General features: G+C 43.9%; 1 protein-coding gene across 3 annotated transcripts in view; it reads right to left on the bottom strand.

Annotated features, from left to right (window-relative positions):
• Window positions 1–11,555, bottom strand: part of CEP89 (centrosomal protein 89) — a 125,619-nt gene that overhangs the window by 2,707 nt on the left and 111,357 nt on the right. The gene's annotated exons all lie outside the window — the stretch shown is intronic.

Genomic DNA, 11,555 nt, shown 5'->3' with positions numbered 1-11,555 from the left:
AAATGCTGCTGTCAAAATCACCTTTCTCTCATTGCACTGCACTCCTGAAATCCCTTCACTAGCTTTCTCTTGCCTTCCAAACCAAGGCCCTATGCTATCCTTCCCTGCCTACGGCTCTGCCCTTTTTAATCTCTTTCTTGCTCCCCTTGCTCTGCCACGCCTCTCTTCTCACTGCCTCATTTCTATGTTTCTTACACTCTTGTCTCTGTTTTCTTCCACTCCATCCTTTGCATTTGGAACTTCAGAAATGGGTGAAATCATCTTAGTGAAAATGACTCTTGTACTGTGTAGATCTGTTGTAGGCCCTGCTCGTTATTCAGCCAGGTAGGTATAAAAGAGAAGCTTGCTGACATTTGTTGGAACTTCACACTGCATGCCAAAGATATTCAGGAAGGGCACTAAGACTACAGGGAAAGAGGATCCTGGATACTTACTATATTCCCAACAGCATTGAACCAGGGCAAGAAAATGTAAAATTTAAGAGCTGGAAGGGATTCAAAGAGTGCTAGCTGCTTAGAAAGGCAGAATGTTACATTATTTACATGAGACAGTTTAAGAACTAGACAATGTTAAAAACCTTTGTTTTAATAAGTTAATGCTGCTTTCCATCCCAGATTAGACAATGACACCCACTTCAAAAGCAGGAACCTAAACACTAACCAGCAGTGCTGAAGAGAACCGTGAAACTGAAACAAGGCTACATGAGACTTTTTTTTAAGAACTGCTTCTGGAAGTACAGTTTGACCTGACCCCATTGGTGGATAAATATACAGAATAGAAGGTGAAGAGAGTGGGGCTGTCTCTGAGGTACAACAGAAGTTTCAACAGGACAATTACTGTGTTCTTTCTGTTGCTTTTATGAGAGATTGAGTTCACCTCAGAATGGAAATAAAATTAGTGTTTAATGGATTGTTGAATCAAGACCTTGTTGTTAGACGCTATCGGTGTGGTGCTCTGCTCTGTTCAATGTTGGTATCAATCGGCTGCGTGCGTGTGTTCCCTCTGTGCGCTGCCCCAGCTCTGCGCAGATAGCTGACACAGCAGACCCCAAGAGAACCCCCAATGATCACAGACTCTAGTAAGGTACGAAGGCACGTCGGCCAGGTTTATTGTCAAAGAGAAACACAATCTCCAGTTTTCCGCGGCAAATGAAGTCCAAGGTGCTGCTAAGGTGCGGCTAGCCAGTACTTATGTGCTCCCTGACAATGGATTCAGCTCAGTCAGTGGCGGGACTTTCCACTGCCCCTGAGGCTGGACAAAGCTATCCACTCAGGGATGCGTTCTTATACACAGATACAAACAAGTTACACATTACTCCTGACGTATTGAGGTGCAACCCCACTACGTAGTAAGGTGCCGCCTCTCACCTTGTACATGTTGGTTCGAACCAACAACTCTATCGATCATATTCCCCTTTGGGCCCTGTCATTGGGATGAGTCAGCTTGTTTCTTGTTATGTGTGGAATGTACAAGTATGCAAATGGTCTGCTATCTAGTGTTCAGTACCTTTTAGGTATGTATCTTCTGGCAGCATCAGCCCTTTCCTTGCCAGCTTCTGTGAGCAGGGCCTGCCTCTGGCTCACAGTTTAACTTTGCTTTATGTTAGCAAAGTCTTGACCATTACTTTAGTTCAGGCCTTAGGCCTCATACTGGGCCTCTGATACCAAGGTTTATATCTCAGGGCCTCCTCTTACTACAGACCTTTCTTAGCCTTTCCAGGTAAATGCAGGTATTTGCATATGCTGAATGCTAGTTGCAGTCCTCTCTCCTGCTGAAATGCAAGCTGCACTACAGTGAATACCTAATGTGAGTAGCATGCAGTTGGGTCTTTTTGGATGAGAACTTAATAAACGACTACATGTGACTATTTTTCATATGGTTAGGCAGAAACCTGTGTCTCCCTTTGTGTGCTCTGTGAATTAGGTAAATGTGCATGGCCTGGGGCCTCTACTTTATGAAATCTCTTGGTACTTTTTGGAATGTCCTTGGCCAAATTTCTCTTCGCTGTTGTGCAGAAGGCTGTGTGCTGGCTTTCTCTAGCAGTGGTTGCATTTCAGTGTTTGTATAGAAGAAGGTAAGTATTGTTAAAATCCTTTAGTATTACAGGCCTTATAGTGTAGAAATGTGAAACATTAATAAATAACTGACCTGACACTACTCAGGGTGGGGAGAATAGCACATCTTAAATATTTTTGACTTTCTTCTTCAGACTCTCTGTAGCCACTTGGCCCAAAAGGGGCTTAGAATTAAAGCTGTGTGTTAAAAAGGGGTTTTATGAATTCATTCTGGTATAGAGGGGTGACAAGTCTTTAAAAAAATCCTCCTCCTCTGACACTTCCAGACTCTCTGGAGCACACCTGGAAGCCTTCACTCCAATTGAAGGGGATTTCTGGAGAGTAGCTGCTGTCCCTATACCACAGAGAGCAATGTAAAACAAGCCTTGAAATGCACCTTTTCCTATCTCAATTCTTTTGTGAGATTTAGTGTTACTTGTGAACCATGTCAAAAATGAAGGTTGTATGGAGAGATTTGAAGGCTGGAAATCATTCCTGTGTCTCAGGGATAGGGAAAGTGTTCCAGATAAAATGCTTTAACAAATCTCATTAAGCAAGTATCTGCTTCTTAAATATTTAATCCTTGATCCCTGCAGGAAGTTGTGGGGAGAGAGAGAGAGTGTGTGTGTGTGTGTGTGTGTGTGAGAGAGAGAGAGAGAAAGAGACAATAAATTGTGCCTCTATTGTCTTTTGTAGCAAACTAGTCAACTGAGGGGATGCCCCATATCTACAAAATAAATTGCAGCACACTGTTTTTGAGAGACCATTTGTGAGTGAATGAAAACCCAGCCAGTTTTGGGAATCAGGTAAGTGAGTTGCCACCAGGGCGATGTTCTGTTCGATGCATAATTTCCAGAGGCTTATCACCTCCTACATTTGTATGGAGAGGGTCATTCTCCCCACCCCCACCAGCCCGGTCTATTTAGATAATACATGGCAGTTGTATTGTCAGTCAAGATCTGGACTGCTGAATCTTTGACAAGAGAGAGAAAGGCCTGGCAAGCTCTGTAAATTTCCTGTAGCTTCAGGACATTAATGTGAAGCCTCACTTCCTGGTCTGTCTGTATCCCTTGCACCCATGAACTATTCAGGTGAGCACCTCAGCCTATTGTTGAATTGTTGGTTACAACTGTCTTCTTTGCAAGGGGACTGGAAAAGGTATGTGTGTGTGGTGGGGAAATCCCTGTGCTGTCCTGGTCCATCCACCATTCCACAGACTGTAAGACTACAGGAGCAACTCGGACCAGCTTGTCCAGATCATGCCTACTTGGCTGGTAAACTGACTTTACCCATGCTTATAGAGGACAAACTTGGAGTCCCGCATGCATGGTCACATATTTCCCTGCAGCCATGTGACCTAGCAACCTGAGGCATACTTGGGCTGTGGTGGATGGGTGAGACCTATAGCCAATGATTTTAGTGTATTCATTTATAGTGTGATGTTATAATTAATCAATACGTTATATTACATATATTCATTGTATGTTAATAAGAGTTAATTTGTAGGGTTATAAGAGTATAAGATTGATCAGTATTTAGAGGAATCCGGTATTAGACATGAGTAAGACCAGCTGAAACACAAAAACCTGTAGGTTGAGGCCTGCAAGACTTTAGCTTAGCTATTTTAGGCCTTGGAGGCAAGAAATTATTACATAAATGACTGAGAAATAACCCAATGCCCTAAGATTATGGGAAAAGGGGTACCAAGTGATAATATTGTACAAAATTACCCAGAAGATTAATATTAGATCATAAAAATACTGTAAAGGCGCATCTGTCTCACCCATGTGTCTTAACCAAGGGATACAAGTTGTGTGTCAATGCTAGTGAGAACAAAGGGAACTTACACAGCCTAGAAAATTGGGGGTGCTTAAGTTTCTAGGGGACACTGACCAATAAGAGTAAAGAAGGTTAACACTTGTATGGACATGAGCAGAATGTAGGTATAGACAGAATCACATTATAAAAAGGGGATGCCCAGAACGGGAAAATTGAGCTCCCTCTGGGAGACTCCAGCAGGAACCATCCCTCTACTGATAACTAAGCCATGAGAGACCCATCGGACCCTAACACTATTGTTAAGGATGTGAGTATATTTGTAACTTGTGCATAGGTCTCTATGGAATTTCTATATGCTTGAGTAATCATAACTTTAATAAAACTTGTAAAATAGACTAGACCAGTGGTTCTCAAACTTTTTTTTTTTCACGGACCACTTGAAAATTGCTGAGGGTCTCGGCGAAGCACTTAATGATCTTTCCAGATGTTGTTTGTACCATTGGCTAACTATTGTAAAGCGCTTGGATAAAAGCACTATATAAAAAACCTTGTAATAATAAATAACTTTTTTTGTTTTGCAAATAAAAGCGCACAACTCATATTTTAATATCAGTAGTTTTACCTTTCTAATGCAATGGATGTGCCCTCTCTCCCCCACCGCGGCAACCCCCAAACTGCCGCTGGGAAGGAGGGCCGTCTCTTCCCAGCAGCTGCAGCCCTGGAGCTGGGGAAGTCGCCTTTTTCTCTTGCCACTGCAGCCCAGCGTGTCCCAAATTCCCCCCACTCCCACTTCTCACTCCACTGCCCCGAGTGAAGAGCTAAAAGGCAGATTTTTCCACAGATTGGAGCATGAGCTAGAGGACTTTTTTCTCCGAGGTCTATATCTCCTTTTTCGGGTTGTCAACTTGTCTAGGCTGGTAGAAAGGGTGTCTATAGTATTGCTGAGAGTATTGGATATGAAGAGTTTTATGTCTTTTCTTGGATACCAGGGCATAAATTCCCAAGGATTGGAGGGTCACTCAGGAGTCATTAAGTGAATGCAGCGTTTCATCAGTTTTATCCAGAACGAAGCGCCCATCAAATGGAAGGGCTTCTCTAGTTTGCTGAATGTCAGGGATTATACCAGAATTATATAGCCAAGATACTCTCCTCATTACAATTGCAGAGGCCAAAATCCTAAAGGAACCATCAATGATATCCAAGGCAGACCGAAGAGATGGCTTCGCAACCAGACTGCCCTCCGTCAAAAGCCTTTGAACTGTTCCCTGGAGTCCATGGGGAATTTCTGTAAACTTTAGTTTAAAAAAAAAAAAATCAAATTTAGCTAACAGTGCCTGCGGATTAGTTGCATCCATTTTTTTCAGTTCTTGTTTTTTGGGGGCCGACTTGAACCTCCCTTGCCTTGACCTCTCATTGGCAGCCACGACTACCAGGGAATTTTGGGCCAGATGAGCGTAAAATCTCTCAAACCCCATGGCAGGCACGTGGGAAATGTTTGTCAGTGTGTTTGGCTATGGGAGCCAACAAAGCAGTTGTATTCCATAAGGCCTTTGCTGGCTCTGAAAGTGCCTCGTTAATTGGGAGGCTACCCTTCTCAAGTTTGCACCTTGAAGAATATCCAACAGCTTGTGGGTATTCTCCTGTAAAAACCTGGCTTGTATAACAATTGCAGAGGCCATTCTTCAAAGCAAATTCTGATAGGATTTAAAAACATCTGAGGTTGTGAGGATGAGCCTGCGACTACTGAGTCCTCTGGGGAGGGCGAGGATAAATTGACTGGAATGAAAGTAGTCTTCTAAGACAGAGCTCATTCCTCCAACAATAGCTCATCTTGTTGGGCTGGTTGTTCAATAGGAAGAGCTTCTAGATGCTCTTCTAGTACATGAGGTTCTGATGTGGATGGTTGTGGGGATCTTCTGGAACCGGGTGGAGCTCTAGATCTGGAAGATCTAGGAATCCACTAAGGGGGGTTTCACATCAGCCAGTATAGCACAGGAGGCCAAAATGTCTCAGGCTGCACTGGCTTCTCCTTGTTGTGTGATTGGTACAAATCTTGGTACTAAGGTTGTCCCTCTTAAAGTAGTTTGGATGATTCACTGGACTTTCTGTGCCTTGGCGGGGATTAAGAAGAGCTAGAGAAGTCTGACCCATGTTGAGAGGGGCCCTCCGAATAATCATTTGGCATAAGAGGAGCCCAACCAGGCGAGGCCACTGGATGACCCAATCTGTCCAACTCTCAGCTGGGCAGAGGTAAGGTTGGTACTGGTGGTGGTACTGCAGTCGGTAAGGTGAATGTTTCTCAAGAAGCAGGCTCTGTTGGAGGCAGTGCATAGCCTGGCATCAACACCCAGGCTGACAAAGGCCCTAGTACCGGTGCTAATGTTTAAGACTGTCTCAGGACCAATGAAAAGTGCATTTAGGTGCTGGAAGATGCAGATGAGTCTTAAATTGTGTCCCTTGCACAGATGCTGGCAACATTCTGTGTCTGGTGCTGAAAAGGTTGAGGGCCTGGGAAGCGACGAAGGTAATAGCAGCCCTGCAGACTCCTGCATCAACGGCAAAACAGGGGCAGACAAAATGGTCCTTCGCTGCCTCATATGCCTGTGGGATCGTAGGTACTAAAACAGGCATCACTGAAACTTTTGTGTTGGTACCAGGCTCAATGACCACCATAGTGGTTTCTTGCCTTGGTACTGGGAGACATAAGCTAATGGCCCAGTTCTACCTGGGTACCTGGTGAATCTCATTGTTGCTCCAATCTCTTTGAGGTGGAAGATGAACTTCTCTTGGAGCATCTATCAGTCTTATGGGTTCTTTTGCAAAGGACCTAGGGTGACCAGATTGCAAGAACAAAATATTGGGATACATATGCGGACGTCTGGTCACCTTAGAGGGACCCTACAAGAGAAAGATTGACCTCTCCTCCATGAAGAGGAGTGCAAGTCCAAGGGTCTTTCTGAACTCTCTACAATAGTAATAGTTGACTGTGCATGGACAGAATGATCTGGTGTCAGTGCTGAGGCAGGCCTCTGGCCTGTTCCAAGAGGTGCAGCTTGAGGTGTAGATCCCTGGAAACTTGAGTATGTTTCTTTAAGGAGTGGCAAATGCAACTCCTCTCCTTGATGTGTCCTTCCCCAAGATACAGCAATCAATGTATGTAGGGATCGCTATTAGGAATAGATACCTCACACAAAGATCAGTGCTTGAAGTCCAGAGAGTGCTGCATACCCCTGGAGCGTAGCAACTACATTAACAAATAAACTAGAAATAAAAACTGAAAACAATAAAGGAAACCTGCCTAAAGGATACTAACTGCTAACTATTTACAGAATTAAATAAGCTAAGAGCTAGCTAAAAGGTGTGAGGAGAACCACCCATGGAGTTCCAACTCAGCTGTGAGTGATCATTGTCGATCCCTCAAGGTTGAGGATGATCTCTTTCACCGGTTTTATTTTTTATTGGTCCTTTGGTGACTGAGGAGTCCGATCCTTGAACCACAGGCTCATTGGCAGACTTGCAGGTGATGTTGGAAGCAGGGCCAGAAGTGCTTTAGGAAGTGCGGGGCCCAATTCGAACACTTTTGACGGGGCCCCAGCAGGGATGACTTAAAAAAAAGCCACTTAAAAAGAACCCTTTCATTTCTTCCATGTATTGTTTACTTTCCATGACTATATAAATAATAACAAAATTATATATTACATAGATTGCGTCATATATTAATTAGCTGATTTTCACTTTCCTATTAGGAAAATAATTCATGTTTTGATAGTTGTACAACTGATTTTCTTCAATAATGTTTATTTTATTATAATTTATAAAATATTTTCTTATTAATATAAAATTGTGCCCTCCCCCCGCCCCCCTCCGGAAACAAACCCTGCTTCCCCAGCGCCGCCCCGTCCTGCCAAAACAGCTGTGGGCCGAAAAGGAAGGTTTTTTTGGGGGGGGGGGAGAAATGGCACACATAGGGTGACCAGATCACAGCAGTAAAATAGGACCTGACCTCTCCCCGCTCAGCCCCACCATCACACTCCTCTTCACCCCCTAGCTCCCCGCCCCTAAGAGGGCCCCGCGCAGATCGGGCAGTGTCCCTGCCTGAAGCAAAGCTCTGTGGCTCTCCCGGAAGCAGCAGCTGTTGCTGCTAGGCAATGAGAGACGCTGGCCGGCAGGGGGCTGAGGCATTTTTCCTGGATCTGCCTGTGAAAATCATGTCGGTGGTGCCTTGTGTTGGTCTGAAGCCACACTGGGACTCTGTAAAAAGGAACACAGAGTCCTGTGGCACCTTATAGACTAACAGATGTATTGGAGTATAAGCTTTCGTGGGTGAATACCCACTTCGTCACTGGGACTCTGGAAATATTTCCTCTGCAAGAGGGAGCAGGCGATTCAGTCAGATGCTAGCAATAATTTTCCCAGTGATGGAGAGGAGGGCAATGCCTCGCTAGTTGGCCCTGTCTCCCTTTTTGAAAATGGTGATGATGTTAGTATTATGTAAGTCAACGTGGATTTCTTTGGTGTTCCAGATTTTGAGGAGCAGCAAATGAAGCTTGTTAATCATTGTTTCTTCCCCCACTTTCAATACTTCAGGTAGTATGCCATCACGACCTGGTGCTTTATTGTCCTTCATTTGTTTAATTGCTTTGCAGACCTCCTCAGGTGTTGGTGGATTGGCAGGAGTTTCCCAGATTTGGTGCTATGGGATGGAGTCGATGGTGTCGTCAGTCACAGTTGATTCTCGATTTAGAAGCTTTTGGTAGTGTTCCTTCCAGAACTCTTTGATGGATTTGTTACCTTTAAGAAGGGTACAACCATCTTCAGATCTCAGCGGTGTGAGGCCACATGAGCTTGGTCCATAAAAGGGAACTGAACGGAGTCCGGGTGGGGCCACAAGGAAGTGCAAGGCGCATGGACTGCCCTGACAGGTACTGCTGCTGAAAGCTCCACTGTGCTGGGCACATACAAATTTGCATCCACTCAAATACATTTTAACATCCTGGGACATGCGGGCAAGTTGGACTTCAACAAGTTTCAGCTGGTCACGGTGAACTCTAGGCTCCCTTCTAGGATTCATCTCTGCCAGCTAGCATATGTTAAAATCCAGTGTGCACTGTCTGCATGTAGAAACTATTATGTTTTGAAAACTATGCCTTTTATTCTGGCATGGAAAGGCTCTCGTTCTCTGTAATGGACTCTACCCTGGGATGGTCTACACTCAAGGTGCTTTCTCTCCACTGGTACTTCAGCATGTTGTCTGCACAGCATTCCTAGCTCCTGCTATCCCAGGAATCAAGAGCTCAATCTGGGTTTCTCAGGTGGTTGTGCAGAGAATTAAGTATTGGGCCACCATCCAGCCTTATAACAGATTTCTTTCTTTCTAAGTGGCTGGTATATAAATAGAGAAGCGAAGAAACCTTCAGATCATAATGTGGTAGATACTTTTTTAAATTATTATTGTTTCAGCATTCAGCCTTTAATTTCCAACAGCAAGAGCCCTCTTGAGTTGTGGTCATGCTTTGCTGAACTTCAAGGCATCAAGGTTTTAATGCTGTGATGAGACAAAACTAAGGAGGGCTCAACTCTGAACTGCAGTTTAATGCCTTCAAGGTACCTGACAAAATGAGGGGCTGAGAGGGCAAAAAAAAAAAATAGAGATCAGAATGTAAATTCTTTGACTTGTCACTTTTCCTTCATGCATTGCTCAGTTCAGTGTTAGCTGTATCGATATATTTAAAATAATAAAAAAAGCAAGCATATTTGAAGTCGCTAACCTTAAAAGTCAATTTGGGTTTGCACCTCTTGGAAATGGCTTCAGCAGCAAAGGAGCCTTTGAAGGATCCTAAATAAAACTTAAATAAACCGGAAATAAAGCAGCTGAAGCTGCCTGCTGACTTTATTTTGGTCAAAGCATGTTGCTGCAAGGAAGTTCATCATAGATGCCCTTGGCTTTTGTTTGCACTGTGCCAGAGTCTGAGTGTGGTAGCCTACAGCATATGGTGCAAGACACATCTTTGTAATGTAGCTATTCGTTCTGGTAGTCAGCTACTGAAAGGAGGTTATTATCACGAGGTTGTGGCTGGCAACAGTGGGCTAGGTTTTTCTGTCCATTGATGATATACTTGTTTTGTTTTAAATTCTTAGAAATGAACCCACATTCAAAAGTATAGGGAGTCATACAAAGTTCTCCATAAATAAAACAAACTCCCAGTCCAATCCAAGATGGCAGCCCAGCACTGCTCAGAACAGGAAGAGGGTAACTTGAATTTTCTGAGCCCACTGGAACCTGAAAGTCTTTTTTTGGCAGGGTGGCGGGGTCTGGCTTGCTATTGCCCTTTTCAGTCACCAGAATCTGGATTTAATCACAGCAAGACCACCACAGTCCTCATCAATCTCCAAGGAGAACACAGAACTTGGAGGCTACAACAGGGGATCTCTTAATCCTGGGGTTCCATTAAAGGTTCACGTTTTCTCCTCTTTTTACACCACTCCTTGCCCATCTTTTCCATGTAATGCTCCTACTTCACAAGGACCTGTTGCATCCCTCCAGAACGAATTTCTTCAGGTCCTGCACTGGCATTAGCATCCTGTTTTGACATTGTCTGTAAAGGCCCTTAGTTCAGTAGATTTCCTCTCATAGACCCGTGATAAACGTCATTCTGTCTTGTGTGCCATCTCTTCATTTTGGTCAAGAGTTAATAATTCTACATGTAAAATTGGCATTTTAAAAGTGGACATTCCTCCAGCAGTGAATAAATATCCCAGTTCTAAACATGACTGTACAAGATGATAACCTTCTGTTTTTTTTTGTCATTAACAAATGATTGCCTAACTTATTAAAGATGAAAATGCAATTAAAATCACAACTAACCTAAAGAGTGATGAGATTGAATACCCTACTTGCTGCTACCAAAAAGTGTTAATACAGTACTAAGATGTTTTAGGAAAATGAACCCAATGGAAGGAGAGCAGAGGCAGATTCAGTGATTTTTCCCAAATCAGTTTATCTTAGATCCTAATTCAGCTCTCTCAGTCCATTCTGTAGTAGATAGGCATCCACAGCACAAAGACCAAACCCACAACCAGAACACTTCATGATAATTTCATCTGAAAACCTAAGGCAAAAGACTATATGGAGCCTTTCCCCTGATTATATAGCACTGCAAAGTTTTGTATTGATGCACCTTTTCTAAGGATAAACACAGGAAATTTAGTCAAGATTTTCAGGCTCGTACTTACAAGTGCAAAACAGCCATGCCATTTCTTTGGAAAGTGTAACAGCTGTGACAAATTACCATGTACTGTACCACTGCAGAGGATTTATGATATAATATGGTGTGATCTAGAAAAATCACAGAGGAAGGAAAAGCAGTGTTCAGAAACATAAATAAGATGTGATAGCATTTACGAACCTGATTTCTTACCTTGCAGCTATATTCACAACTTAGATTACATATTTCAGATATAACATTTAATTAGGGTTACCATATTTCAGCAAGCAAAAAAGAGGACGGGAGGAGCCCCGCCCTAGCCCCGCCCCTGCCCCTCCCACTTCCCGCCCCCCCAGAACCCCCAACCCTCCCCCCGTTCCTTGTCCCCTGACTGCCCCCTCCTGGGACCCCTGCCCCTAACTGCCCCCCAGGACTCCACTCCCTATCTAAGCCTCCCTGCCTCTTGTCCCCTGACTGCCCCAACCCTTATCCACACCCCCACCCCCAGACAGACCCC

The sequence above is a fragment of the Malaclemys terrapin genome, chromosome 14 (assembly GCF_027887155.1).
Source record: "Malaclemys terrapin pileata isolate rMalTer1 chromosome 14, rMalTer1.hap1, whole genome shotgun sequence".
Taxonomy (NCBI): Eukaryota; Metazoa; Chordata; order Testudines; family Emydidae; genus Malaclemys; species Malaclemys terrapin.
This window is presented reverse-complemented; position numbering and strand designations above follow the sequence as displayed.